The 15,437-nt window shown below is 41.5% G+C and overlaps 1 protein-coding gene across 1 annotated transcript in view; it reads left to right on the top strand.

Moving 5' to 3' along the window:
• Positions 1–4,002: 4,002 nt before the first annotated feature.
• Positions 4,003–15,437, top strand: part of GFI1B (growth factor independent 1B transcriptional repressor) — a 54,085-nt gene continuing 42,650 nt past the window's right edge. The window contains exon 1 of the mRNA XM_089675081.1: positions 4,003–4,086. The gene's annotated coding sequence lies outside the window, so the exon portion shown is untranslated. The remainder of the gene's footprint in view (positions 4,087–15,437) is intronic.

Raw genomic sequence — 15,437 nt, 5'->3', positions numbered from 1 at the left:
TATTTTATGTTGAAAAACATGGGATGGTTAGGGGTATGCAGATGTCTAGCAACCCAATTACTAGATGGATTGAAGAAAGCATAATATTAGTAGACCTGTCATTTTGTCCATTCTCTGCAAGTCTGAGTTTATACAGGGCTTTCTGTTTGGGGCTCGGAATGATGGCCAGGGAGAACTGAGAAGGTGACAATCAGAAGAAGTAGTGGGGAAGGCTCCGACAAGAGAACCTGTCACTTTGCCATAAATGCATATGTGACAGATTTACCTAAGTATATGGTATTTCTTATTTACCATATATATATATATACATATACACACATATATATATATACTGTATATATATATATATATATATATATATATATATATACACACACACAGTGTATATATTTATAACATACATTTTTATTTTTTAATCATAACAATATAATAAATATATATATATATATATATGTATATATATATATATATATATGAAAACAGTATATATATTATAAACATATATCATAATGGGAATGCAGGTTGTCACTTTAAACACACAGCTAGAAGGCTTCTGACACATTTGAAGTAGTGTTGACATTTTCTGAAAGCCTGCTGAAGCCCTTCCTTTAGCAGTAAAAAGTGACAGCAGACACTCTCATTATTTCTACAGCTCCAAGACTGGTGCTTTGGAGACTTCAAAAAAGCTGCTCAAAGCTGGTTGAAAGCTTTGCAAATATTTTGTAATGTCTTGCTGTACACACTGCTCTCAAACAATCTGACACTCTTTTGTACAAGGCTAGAAGAACGCTCAATGTCAGTCATATTTTTCCATGTGTTGGCATCATGTTAAAGTATATTAGTATGGTTAAAATGTAAAACAGTGGCTAAGTGGTTAGTGCCTGGCAGAACTAGGGTCATCAGCAGGCCCGGACTGGGACAAAAAAATAGGCCCGGGCATTTTAGATTGAGCAGCAATTTTTCCGGGAGGGGGGGGGCAGTTGCAAGGGCGTTCACGGGGGAAGTTGTTGATGGAATATTCACGGACTCGCGAAGTCAGTCCTCTGCACTGTAATGTAAAGGAGCACTGTGATATAATGAGGACTGCAGTGTAATAGTGCCCCTTTACCTTACAGTGCCCTTAGAGATCTAATCACAGTGCCCCCTATATATTCAAAGAGATGGCGAAATCCAGCAAAGAGACTTCCCAATCCAACAAAGAGACATCCCCATATAGCAAAGAGAAATCATGTACAGCAAAGAGACATCCCTATATAGCAAAGAGACATCCCAACCAACAAAGAAACATCCCAACTAGCAAAGAGACAGCCCATCCAGCAAAGACACATCCTGCCCAGCAAAGACAGATTGTACAGCAAAGAGACAGTTCGTCCAGCAAAGAGACAGCCCGCCCAGCACAGAGACAGCCCATCCAGCAAAGAGACAGCTCAACCAGTAAAGAGAAAGCCCATACGGTAAAGAGAAAGCTCATCCAGCAAAGAGGCAGCTCAGCCAGTAAAGAGACAGCCCGCCCAGCAAAGAGACAGCTCTTACAGCAAAGAGACAGCCCATCCAGCAAAGAGACATCCTGCCCAGCAAAGAGACAGCCTGTTCAGCAAAGAGACAGCCCATCCAGCAAAGAGACAGCCTGTCCTTCAAGGAGACAGCCCATCCAGCAAAGATACAGCCTGTTCAGCAAAGAGACAGCCAATCCAGCAAAGATACAGCCTATTCAGCAAAGAGACAGCCCATCCAGCAAAGATACAGCCTGTTCAACAAAGAGAGAGCCAATCCAGCAAAGAGACTGCCCATCCAGCAAAGAGACAGCCCGTCCAGCAAAAGGTCATCCTGCCCAGCAAAGAGACAGCCCATCCAGCAAAGAGACAGCCTGTTCAGAAAAGAAACAGCCCATCCAGCAAACAGACAGCCCATCCAGCAAAGAGACATCATGTCCAGCAAAGAGACAGCCTGATCATCAAAGAGACAACTCATCCAGCAAAGAGACAGCCCGTTCAGCAAAGAGACAGCTCATCCAGCAAAGAGACAGCCTGTCCAGCAAAGAGACAGCCCAGTCCTCCGCTGAGCTGTAACAGTGTGCCGGCCGGTGAAGGAGAGAGGCCGACGTTGTCCCTTCAGTGTGGCTGTGTGTGCAGCGGCTGGCCGGGGACGTGTCTGTGTGTCAGCAGTGCTTCCTGCTTGTTGTCTGGAGCTGTCTCTGCCGCTCCTCCTCTTGGCCCTGCTTTGAGCACAGCCACACAACAGGAGGTGAGAGGCGGCCGCAGTCTGTGTTAGCTTCGTCCAGACCGCGGTCGCCACTTACCTCCTGCTGTGTGGCCCATTCATAAACAGGCCACTCCTCTTAAGCCTGGAAGCCCTGGCCCACCAGGCAAATGCCGGTGTGCCCTATGGCCTGGTCATCAGTTTGAATCTCAACCAAAACACCATCTGTATAGAGTTTGCATGTTTTGCCTGTGCCTGCGTGGTTTCCTCGAACATCCCAAAGACATGCTGGTAGGTTAATTGGCTCCTGTCTAAATTGGCCCTAGAAGCCGCTCCAAAGTTCTCTGTGAGACCCTGTATTTTTGTGGACGGCAGCTAAGCTGGTTTTAGGCCAGCTAGAGAACAGCGATAGTAAATTAGAACCACTTGCAGAATTGAGTGATAATGATTCGTGGGGAAATTCGTCATCAGAAACTGAAAACGATTTTGCGACTTTTCTCAATGATGTGCAAACTTGGCGCTATATTTCAAATTTCAGTGTTTTTGATTTGATTATATTATTTAATTAAATATATTATTATTATATTACCGGTATTATTTTTTTATGATTATTTATTAAATTATAATTTATGATTTCGTGTTTCAAATTTTAACATACCCGGGATGTTTACTAGACTCTTGTTCGGACAGATTTCAGTGAGTTATTCCTAAAAATTACAGGCTTACAATAAAAAAAATACATATTTCCATGCAAAAAAAGTACCACTTTGAGCACAGAAATACTGACATAATCAGACTGCTAGGGAGGCTACGAGAGCTTGAAGAATTTTTATGAGTGTGTACATGCAAATATGCACAAGTGCTATACATCCAATGCTCTCATTTTTTTCTGCCAGGAATATCTTAAGTTCATACATCAGTACAGTGTGCAAGTCCTAGATTGTAAGCTCCGAGGAGCAGGGCCCTCCTATCCCTCTTGTAGTGAACTGTATTGTTGCTGTATTGTCTCCCGTTATATTGTAAAGCGCTGAGCAAACTGTTGTCGCTATATAAATCCTGTATAATAATAATAATAATAAGTAGTACCCTTATACCGCTCCTCTTCCATTGGAACAGCCAACATCCCCCACCATAACAGCTTTTATACAAAACATTTTCTTAACATCACAGGTGCTGAATGGTTACCGAAATACAGTGCCAGCTTCACCCAAAAATGTCCCCTAAACGCAAATTAAATCTAACTAATAAACCTTACCCTAAACTTCAAAGTCAGGCAAAATTGATATTATGATGGATACCACAACGGTGAAAATAATATCACACGGGCACTAATGGCGATAAAACTATTACATCAACATTTTCAAACAAAGTGTACGTAAATTGCTGTGTTGATATAAACTGCAACAAATTATTGGCACTGAAAACCACGAACAAAACTCTGAAAAGTCCAATCTGAAAAGTGATTCTCTACCTGTAATAAAGAACTCCTTTAATTTTTATTTCTTGTCAGAAAAAAAAAATCACCATTTTTACAGAAAAAACAGCAGGCATTTGTCTGTTTTTGATAAGCTCCAACTGCAGAAACAGAATTCAGAGAAAGTTTTTGGGACTGTTTATCGTACACACTGAAGGAGAGGTTGTGCTCAACCCTCCAAGTCTGCTGGAGTTTTGATAAGCAAATATTGTCATTGCTCAGAGCTTCCTTATTGGCTGTGACTCCACCAGATTTTGACACAAGTAATCAGATTGAAAAATCAGGGCGGGGTGAGAAGCAAGGGCCAGATAGAAGGGTGTGAGGACAGTTTGGTTACACATCAGTGTGTACGCATCACAAGCAAGTGGAGACCGAGATCCTGTAATTATCCTTGTGTCAAGAGAAGTAGACAGGTACTCTATAGTAATAATTACTGTACACTATTCAGTTTTGTGCTGCTTCTAAAATATTTTCAAATACCAGTATATTTTTGCATTTTTTTGTTAAATTCATCTTTCTTTGGAATAATAATTTGTATTTTTGAATACAAATCATCTTATTTGCTTTTTCTTTATCGTACTTTATCATACCTCTGAGACATACTAAAGCATGTTGTAAAGAGAATTGGGCTATGCCTTTTCTAATTTCCTTTCTAAAATCATGTTTTTCTACTGGAATAATATAGAATTAAGCATGTAAAATTTTATTTTTTTAAATTGTATTCTTCTAATTTTTTATGGATTTTAACAATTTTGTATGACAGCTACAAACTCCACTGTCTTTACAAAAAGCACTGAGCTCATCAGCAAAAAAAAAAAACCACATGTACAGATAAAAAAAATATGTAAGAGAAAAGGGTCTAAAATATGATAGAATTGTATCTTTACTGTGAAGCATTAAAATATGTTAAGTTATTAATAAAATTCATAATTTCCATTGTTCTTATTTTCATAAATTTGGTTAGTACAGTAATTCTAGGAGAAAAATTCTAGGAGAAGGAGCTCTAGGAGCTTTTCTTTGTATGACCTGCAAAAAATCCCCCAAAAAACTAAAACAAAACCTTTTTTTTTAATTTTGCACTTCAAAATGTTATGTATAGTTATTTTTATTAATAATAATAATAATAATAATAATAATTATTATTATTATTATTATTTTGTTTTTTAACTATAATTGCTGTAGTTATAACGGCATGTTATACCTGCTCTATAACAGCCTTTTTCATTTTCTTTACCCCAAAGGAAACCTGTAATTTACAGGTCCTTAGAGAATCCCTGCTAAAAACTATTATAACTACAGCATGTTGTACATTAGCATAATTACTAAGTTGTAGAAAGTTTTACATAAAAAAAAATGGTGTACTTGGAGTATTTGACACCCAGATTTTTTTCAACACTTATCTGCCATATACAGCAAAGTTATTTTCAGTAAATAAATAATTAAATAAGAAATAATATTAACAAAATAAATGCTGTGAGAAATGTGGTGTCCCCGAACATGTGAAGTGAAGTGACCTCTTATATTGGTGGTCCATGAAAAATTGCCCCACCTGGCATTGGTGGTCTGTGTAGGCAGGATAACAATTTGCCACTGTTCACTGCTCAAAGAACCCTCAGCATCCTCATTGGGGGACCCTACTTGAGAAAGGAAGATCTAAAATGTTGTTTTAATTTTTCCTATTTGTCAAATTTGTCAAATCTTTTATCTAGTTTATTTTTGTATGCCAGATTATGATATCCTAAGTCTACAGTTGATTAATAATGTATATGACACAGGATGCGCAAGTAATAATTTGTAGACAAATGTGGGTATTCAAAGAATCAGTGTAGAAGTGACCGCCTATATTAATGGTCCATGGAAAATTGCCCCGCCTGGCATTGGTGGTTCAGTGCAGGCATTTTGCCACTGTTTATTGCTCAAAGAACCCCCAGATGAGAAAGAGTGCTCTAGCATAGGGTTTCTCAACCAGGGTTTCATGGAACACAAGGGATCCTCCAGAGGTTGCTAGGGGTTTCTTGAGCAATGAACTATGTTTTCCTCTCAGATAAGTTCCCACTGACATCAGTGATACTTTTTGCTATCTGTAAGGGGGTAATTCTTCCCAAGGACCACAAATATAAGGAGCATTCTTCCCACTGCCCATCACACTAATGTATCATGAGTTGTAGATAGTCATTTTTAGCGGGAATTCCCTGAGACTGGAAAGTTATTTCAAGGATTCCTCTGTGTTGAAAAGGTTGAGAAAGGCTGATCTAGAATGTTGTTTTAATTTTTCCTATTAGTCAAGTGTTATCTCTTATCTAGTTTATTTTTGATTATGATATTGATTATTAGCACATATGACACAGGACATGCAGTAATCATTTTTAGACAAGTGTGGGTATTCCAAGAAGTACATTTTAGTTATTCACATCAATACATAAATTTAAATATACCATTTTTAATTGACAGTATAATAATAAAATACAATAAAATATCTTGCGTATGAAGCAAGCAAACTCACTCTAGAGAAGACTAACAGGTTTTAGAAACCCCTTTCAATTGTCCTCTAAGCGTTTGTTTGAAAAATGTGCAAAATTCTGTAACGACTGGTGGTGGTGCACAGGGTGCATCGCTGCGTATGACAAGTTGATAAAGTGCTGCCAAGTGCACCTTCAGATATAATACTTTTTTAGAAAACATATTTTAAATTTGTTTATTGTTTATATGTGTACCAGGGCATGTTATTTTTATCTATTTTTTATATTTATTTTTTTTAAATATGGTAAACCAAATCAGGATGGTTTTTTAAATAGTTTTCACTTTTTAAAATGACTATTTTTGGGCATTCTCCAAAGGCATTTAACATTTTCATGTTTTTATGACACCCTTGTGCTGGCTCATAATGCATGATTTTGCACTTAACGTGAAGAACAGTGCCAGGGAACAAGTAAAATTAGTCAGTGATCACTATTGTCTAGCAAACTCTCTAACGGTCCTTTCACACGGGTGTTCCGTATGTCCGTTTTTCATCTGTCCATTTACAGATGAAAAATGGACACCCATGTATTTCTATGGACTAGCAGATGAAAACTGATGATCATCTGTTTAGATCCGTTAATGTCTGCATCATTTTTTTTGTCCCCATCAGAGTACGCCCCTTACATCAGGGTCCCAGTTAGAGTCCATCCTTACATTAGTGACCCCATCAGTGTCCCCTTTACATCAGGGTCCCAATTAGAGTCCAACCTTACATCAGTGTTCCTATCAGAGACCCCCTCACATCAGGATCTCCCAGAGCCCCCCTTACATCACAGTCTGCCTTAAGAGTTCCCCCTTACATCAGGGTCCCATTTAGAGCCCAACCTTACATCAGTGTCCCCATCAGAGTACACCCTTAAATTAAGGTCTCAATTAGAGTCCAACCTTACATCAGTGTTCCTATTAGAGTCCCCCTAACATCATTGTCTGCCTTAAGAGTCCCCCCTTACATCAGGGTCCCAGTTAGAGTCCAATCTTACATTGGTGTCCCCATCTGAGTATGCCCCTTAAATCAAGGTCTCAATTAGAGTCCAACCTTACATCAGTGTCCCCATCAGAGCCCTCCTTACATCAGGGTCTGCCCAGAGCCCCCCTTACATCACAGTCTGCCTTAGAAGTCTCCAACCCTTACATCAAGGTCCTATTTGGAGTCCAACCTTACTTCAGTCCCAATCAGCATCCCCCTTACATCAGGGTCCCAAGTAGAGTACAACCTTACATCAGTGTCCCTATCAGAGTCCCCCTTACATTGGGGTCTCCTAGAGCCTCCCTTACGTCGCATTCTGCCTTAAGAGTTCCCCCCTTACATCAGGGTCCTATTTGGAGTCCAACCTTACATCAGTGTCCCCTTCTGAGCCCTCCTTACATAAGGGTCTGCCCAGAGCCCCCCTTAGATCACAGTCTGCCTTAGAAGTCACCAACCCTAACATCAAGGTCCGATTTGGAGCCCAACCTTACATCAGTGTCCCAAACAGCATCCCCCCTTACATCAGGGTCCCAAATAGAGTACAACCTTACAGCAGTGTCCCTATCAGAGTCCCCCTTACATCGGGGTATCCCAGAGCCCCTGTTAGATCACATTCTGCCTTAAGAGTTCCCTCCTTACATCAGGGTCTCATTTAGAGCCCAACCTTACATCAGTGTCCCCATCAGAGTACCCCCCTTACATCAGGGTCCCCATTGGTGTCCAACCTTACATCAGTGTCCCCATCAGGTGGAGGCCATAGGCAGCCTTTGCTGACCTTAATCCTCTATCTGTGCACATTGAGGGTATACCACTGACCCTAGCTGCAGGCGAGTTAAAAACTTGGATGTGACTCACAGGCCGTAGTTCGGAGACGCCTATTATAGTGGATCCATACTCACCTCCCTTCCAGCGATGTAATGTCCATGTGCTCCTCGCAGGTCTTCTTGTTGGCTTCTTCTTGGGCTGGAATCTTTAGTCTTCTTGATTGGCCTGGCTGGGATGACCTAACTCCCACACATTTGCATGAGAATTCATTCATCCCGGCACTTGCAAGGATTTTACACTGAGCATCAAACTGTTTTAGAAATTTACGAAAAGGAAATGTAAGAATCCTTTACTGCAGAAAAGACATAGAGGGCCAGATAAACAAACATTGTTGAGCAATGTGGATTTGGCGCATTGCATGTCAAATAAACTATAATGTCTCAGCACATATAGTTTATTTAGCGCATTGTAGAATGTGTTACTGTTTTGCACCATCAACTCTTAGCACACTCCTCTTTTACACCAAGTAATGACAAACTAATTTTCTGTCCCATTATTTATTTGACGCAGATTGTCAAAATTTTTGAGCAAAAAAATCTAATTTTTTTTACAATTGCCACACTAGTCACATCTTTCATTTCATACCCTTCAAGTTGAACTATTTATTGGTGCTTACAAAAAGGTTTCTGTGTGCCAAATATTTGGAGCACTAGCATTAGGCTACTTTCACACTGATCTGCAGCAAAAATGCATTACAAAAATGTATATGCGTTTTTGCCGTGTTTTCAGTGCATTTTACTCAGGACATGTGTCTCAAAAACCAAATTAAAAATGCCACACGATTGCTTTTTTGATGCGTTTTTGCCATGTCTTTCTTGTAATTCAATGGGGAGGTGCACCAAACCTGCACCAAAATTTCAACAAACAGGATTTTACTAAACGCAAGGGACCCACAATTGATCAGCGTGAAGCGTTCCATAGAATTACATGGTCACACGTTTTTTATTCCACTTTTTATAATGCAAAAGCTGAAGAAAAATGGATCAGTGTGAAAGCAGCCTTAGTTTATTGGTCCAGTATGTCTATTCTGCAACAACAAAAAAATTAATTCTTCTCGACAATTTTTAAATTTAGACTAAAGCTCTTCTTTAATTCACCTTTACCAAAAAACTGCCTATGCAGATAAGGCTTGTCATACATGGGTCGATTTCCAAACAAATCAGACCTAAGAGTAATGGACCGATTTTCGCTCTGTTAGTGGGGCAGTGGCACCAGCCGATTTTTGTGGTTCCTCTCCATTTCGTTTATCGGGCATGTTGGAAAATTTGTGAAAAACGACCGATTTTCGAAATCATTGGTGGCACCATCAGATTACAAAACGAACAACGTTTTCGATTGAAAAAACATTTGGAATTCGACCCATGTACGGCCTGCTTAAGGGACATCTGTAGATAACAACAACCTGTGCAGCTTTGACCAAATTTGAATTAATCCTTGCTCTATGTGAAGGCCATGTACTTTACACTGGAAAGCTCCTAGGAAGTTGCTAAGGATGTTGCTAGGAGATGCCTAGCTGGTACTGTTCACCTTCAACATCATAGAATCTAAGTCTGTACCATGGGTGGACTGACCATTTGGAAACTCGGGCACTGCCCGAGGGCCCGGGGTCAGTAGGGGGCCCTATGAGATGCCCATGATACCTTTTTCATAGGCTTTTTCGAGTTTGGAAAGGACACAGGGGCCCCATGATCCCCTGTTGCCCAGGGGCCCCATGAGTTGTCATTCCACTCCTGGTCTGTACAAGTCTCATGTAACGCCCTATGTATCAGAACTGGGAGAAGATAAAGCATCTCTGCAATTATTGCACAGTTCTCTGAACCTAAAAAATGCAGCTTGCTGTTTTGAGGAGAGAGCACAGAGATGACCCTATCGGTGAACCGCTGCTCCTTCACTATCCAATCACAGTCATGACCAGGCTTTTCAATGGTCATGAGCTATGTTGTCTGAATTAGAAACCTAGCTAAAAATTCAAGCTTTAAAGAGGAACTTCACTGTTCAGCCATTCAAGGATGGCTTTTAGATGATAAAAGGTGAATATTTTATGAAAAATTATACTGTTGCCTTAAATTGTGACATGTCAGAAATATAATCAAATTACTGAAATGTCCACTTTAGCTGGTAACTACCTGTGTCACCTGCCTGCCTGAATAGAATTACAAATCCTTTAGCAGGTAAAGCACTGAATATACAGTATGTGTTTAGTATGTTATTATGCTATTATGTTGGTATGCTCTGTATTTAGCTGTTTTCCTGATATTTCACTATAAGTCACTAAAGACAAACTCCAGAGCTATCAAAGATTAAACCCATTACTGGGCACTCTGTCATGTGCCCATTGCCATCCTTGCTTGTGCTTTCTAGTCACACCCAAAAGCCATTACAAGTCAGTACATTTTAGGAGGCTGAGTGCAATTTTACATACTTGAACAGAATATATGTTTTTAAACCAGAGTTTAGTATCACTTTAAGGGCATTGAAGAGTTAGGTGGCTGCATGCAGACAGTCCAGGCCAGGGGTCAACAACCAGTAGGTCCAGTAGGTCCAGTAGGTCCAGTAGTAGCTGATCCGCCATCCTAAAGCATCAAACAGAGTGCAGTGCAGAGGAACTATTTGTAAGGTTGGAGCTGTAGTCTGGAGCAGGAGCCACATAAGTTGATGTTTCCTCTGTCGTGCTGCTCCTATGCCCTGTCATGGTTGGTGGGTGTAGCACCTGCCATGCATGACCCATTCATTTGAATGAGGCTACTCTGCAATTGCCCTGCAACCTTGTGCAATACAGCAAACAAGGGGTTAAACAGTCAGTGGTGTGTTGCTTTTTCACCCCCTGCTTTACTCCTTGGACCCCACAGAAGAATGCAGTTGCAGGGCAGTGGCCTCATTTATTTGAATGGGTCTTGGGTTGACAGGCAGTAGCACCCACCATAAGCAACAAAGGGTGTAATTCCTGCTGCGACATGTGTACACCTTTGGCTGCTGCCTCAGCAGCTAAAGGGGGTAGGGATTGGGGGGCAGTAAAACCATGATTCAGCTGCAGGGGTTTACCTCCTCCCAAGTGAACAAGCCCTTATGGTGCAGCTGTCGATTACAACAAAGGGCTCATTCACAGGTGCAATAGGCACTGCTGCTCCTCTGCAAAGCGACCCCAGTGCGTTTAACAGGTGGTGAGGAGGGGATGTGTTGCCCCTGCCTCCCTCATCTGATAGATGTGTCCAGGGCTGGATTAACGTAAGGGCTATTGGAGTTGCAGATCCAGGCCCCTACCTTAATATAGGCCCAGCCGCCAAGAAAAAACAGGCCATGGCTAATTGGCACCTCCAGTGCCCTGTCTCGCTTCTCTCTCTTACTATAGCTGACAAACCCTGCCCACCACCACTGCCCCTAGAATTGAATAGGGGCAGAAATTCCTTACCGCTTCCTGATTTGCTAAAAGTCCTCTGGGGCGGTGCTCTAGTTCTCCAGGTGGTGAGCGAGGTTTGTCATCCATTGTGAGAGAAGCTGGATGGAGAGCTGTAGGGAGAAAGTAGGCGCTAATGGGGCACAGGGTGTGCGGAAGTTAGGCGCTAATGGTGCACCAGATATGCACCCTATTTGCTCAATTAAGCCATGCTTGTCCCCCAACACCCCTCTCTGTCACCCCCACTTTCATTGTAGCTGGCAAACTCCGCCCACCACCCTTAGTAGCTGAGAGAGAATATGGGTGAGGATTCTACTTTTGCAGCCTCTTGATAGGTTATCTCAAGCTGGCAAGGATGAAGAGGCCAGACCAGAATGTCGGGCTCCACCTTCTCCACCACTAGGTGTGCTGTGTGGTTGGGGGTGTACTAAGTAGTAAAGGTGATGGTGAAGGTGATACAGAGCAGACCATTTTGTTAGCCGAAGCTCCTAATGGAAGACATACTGACCACCCCCCTCTCTCTCCCCCCCCTCAACAAAAGCCCACCACAAAAGACATACTGACCACCCACTCTCTCTCTTCCCTCTCTCTCTCACCCCCATCTCTCTCTTTGTCTCTATCACCCCACCTTTTCAACAGAAGCCCACCATAGAAGACATACTGACCACCCCTCTCTCTTTCATTCCCCTCTCTCTCTCTCTCTCTCTCTCTCTCACACCCCCTCTTTTCACTCATATTATTTCTCCCCCCCTCATCCCTCTCTCTCACCCCACCTTCTCAACAGAAGCCCACCATAGAAGTCATACAGACCACCCCCTCTCTCTCTCTCACCACTTCTCTCTTTCATTCCCCTCTCTCTCTTACCTCCTCTCTCTCACCCCCTTTCTCTCTCTCACCCCCCCCCCATTCCCTTCTCACCCTCTCTCTCCTAATAGAAGACATACTGACAACCCCCCCACCCCCCCTCAACAAAAGCCCACCATAGAAGACATACTGACAACCCCCTCTTTTATTCTCCCCTCTCTCACCCCCTCTCTCACCCCACCTTCTCAAGAGAAGTCCACAATAAAAGACATACTGACTGCCCCCTCTCTCTCACCCCCCACTCTCTCTCTCCCCCACTCTCTCTCATCCCCCTCTCTCTCTCATCCCCCTCTCTCTCACCCCCCCCTTTCTCCACTCCCATTCTTTCACCCCCTATCTCATCCCTCACTCTCACCCCCTCCCTCTCTCTCACACACCCCCTCTCTCTCACCCCCCTTTCTCTCACCCCCTTCTCTCTTGTCCCCTTCTCCTCCACTCTCTCCCCCACCTCTCTCTCTCACCTCCATCTCTCTCACCCCCCCCCCTCTTATTTAATTTAATTTGTTTTAACAAAACATTATTTGCATTTTCATTTTATGTATTTATATAAAAAGACACAGCAAAATCCTTGGCACAAGGCCCGTGATGCTCTTAATCCGGCCCTGGATGTGTCCGATCAGCAATGTGCGTTATCATAGAGGCATGGTACTGGGCACCCACTGTAGCGAACATCCCTACCCAGTACCCTTTTTATTACTGATGGCTTACTTTCATGTGAATTATACAGACAGGAGTATTTATTGTTTACTGTTGGCTTTCCAGTACTTTTGACAGGATTTATGATGTCATATGGTGTCAAAGGTCTGGGGTAGGCTTTCTACTCTATGATTGATGGATAGTACTTTAAGAGGGAGATTTACTAAAATTGGTACACTCGGAATTTGGTGCAGCTGTGCATGGTATCCAATCAGCTTCTAACTTTAGCTTGCTCAATTAAGCTTTGACAATAAAACCTGGAATCTGATTGGTTTCTATACAGGGTTGCACCTGATTTTGCACTCTCCAGTTCTAGTAAATAACACCCTAAATGTTCTTGCACTACTGTATGCACTTATCACATGCCACATGAAGAGGTCCTACATGACACCAAACCGTTGAACTCTTCTGCTGTGATGTGATCACTTTGAATAAAAGTATTTAGATGTTACTTGAAGATCCCTGGTGTGATGGCAATATCTATGTTATCTTATCCCATCTTGGGAGCTACATTCCCACATACAGTGGGACCATGGAGAAGGAGTATAGCCACTTGCGAACAAGAAGTCAGATCACAACATAAAAAAAAAAGAAACTCTTTGGGCGCCAATACTTTTTTGAATTAGGAATACATATTTGAATAGAATACATAGAGAGTTTAGTGGCACTTTAAGGTCAATGGAAGAGTTAACCGGGCCAGAGGTGGATTTTTTTATTTGATTAGTCAGCAGGCTGATCAAAAAAGAACAAATGGATTCCCCCATCCAAGGTGGATGGAGGAATCCTCTTCTCTGTGCTATTGTATTCTGACAGTGAGGATTCCTCCACTGATCGATAGGCTGAAATTTGGCTGGTCCTGGCTAAACTGACCAATTTTCAAATTATCTATGGCCAGTCTTAATTGGCTGCATGCAGATAGTCCAGGGGTCAGGGAAGTCTGCTAGGTTCCCCAACCTGCCTATAATTTTTTTCCATGTGAACGCTCATTCAGGGCCCATAGTCATTTATTTCTCATAGAATAAAAGTAGAATACCTGGCTTCTACAAAATATCCAATGATGTTGTCAATGACAGATTCCCTTTAACCATGAATCCACCCACTGCCCCGTGGCTTTATTTTTAGACATTCTCCTGTATTTGTTTCCAAAAACAAGCAGAAGTTTGTCTTCGGGCCCCCAGCCAGCCCCATAGATCAATGCTGTAGTGTGCATGATTAGAACAATGCTAAATCCTTGCAGGACAAATGCAAATGTCAAACAAATGAGTTCTTGCTAAAATCAAGTCTGGTGCCAACAAAAGCTCATTTTTCTCAGACCTGTTTCAAGATTATGCAGATTTAGAGATAACAGCTATGTGATAACACACAGCAAACACTACACAAGCTGCCAGAGAGACAATGATGAGGGAACATTATTATCATACACCTGGGTTCTATGCACATATATGGCGGCTGGTAAAAATACACTTTATGCTAAACCCCAGGCCAACAACTAATTAAACCGCTTAAATATTACACATAAAACTGTCTTGGCTACCAAAATATTTAAATTCTGTTCAATGAGTCTTGTGATCCAGACACTCCTGCATACAGTATAGCTTAGTTCGTGACCTCACTTCTCCTAACTGCCCTTTAACAATACAACTTGGTCACTGAACCACCCCCTGCCAGCTGATTGGATTGTGAAGAAACATTACTGTGCTAATGAGTTCCTCTGCTCACTCAATTTCCTGCTCCCCTCAGCAAGCTCCCAGTGTTGCATTGACAGCACTTTGCAATGCAAAAAGACTATTTAGCTTACCCTGTTGATCCTTCTTTTTTCTGTTTCTGTCCTGCTGTTTAGCTGATTTTTGGAAGCTAGTACAAAAATGGATTAAATGACTTATACTAGCATACACAATGTATTAAAGAACTAGTTTCAATAAATACATAACTAATTTAAATTGCAGTTATTGTTATTTTCCTGAAGTTCATGGAAATTACAGTGTATTTTTCAGTGTATACATATTTGCTTCCCTGGAGGCGTCTTATGACTTCACTGATGCCTGTAGGGTCAACGGTTTCCAAAAGATAGAGTGTGATATCAACACCATATTACCATTTCATGTACCTTACTTCCATCGTTGTTTAACATATAAAGATTTGTGGAGTCTTTTTCTATTTGTGTTTCAATGGACTCTCTCAGGCTTCTCGAACTACTGCTGAAATAATGGGTTGGATTCATTAACACACAAGAAAAGAAAATGAGAACAAATGTGGAACTGATGCTGATGGTATCAAGGCAGGATTGGCCTTTTTTTATTGTGAATTAAACAAGAATTCTTAATGGTCACTATGGACAACAATTGCAATCATATTTTCTTTGTCTTTTCTTCTGTTATACTTAGCATGCAAAGCTCATCCACATAATAAATAGACTTTGAGACTTAGAGAGATAGATGAAAGGCAATGGTGAACATAAAGGGGTTTATTTACTAAAGCTGGAGAGTCCAAAATCAGAC

Source organism: Staurois parvus, unplaced genomic scaffold (genome assembly GCF_062004578.1).
Source record: "Staurois parvus isolate SC_StPar_1 unplaced genomic scaffold, SC_StPar_1.0 ptg000154l, whole genome shotgun sequence".
NCBI classification, from domain to species: Eukaryota; Metazoa; Chordata; class Amphibia; order Anura; family Ranidae; genus Staurois; species Staurois parvus.
The sequence above is the reverse complement of the archived record's forward strand: the minus strand, read 5'-3'. Positions and strand labels throughout refer to the sequence as shown.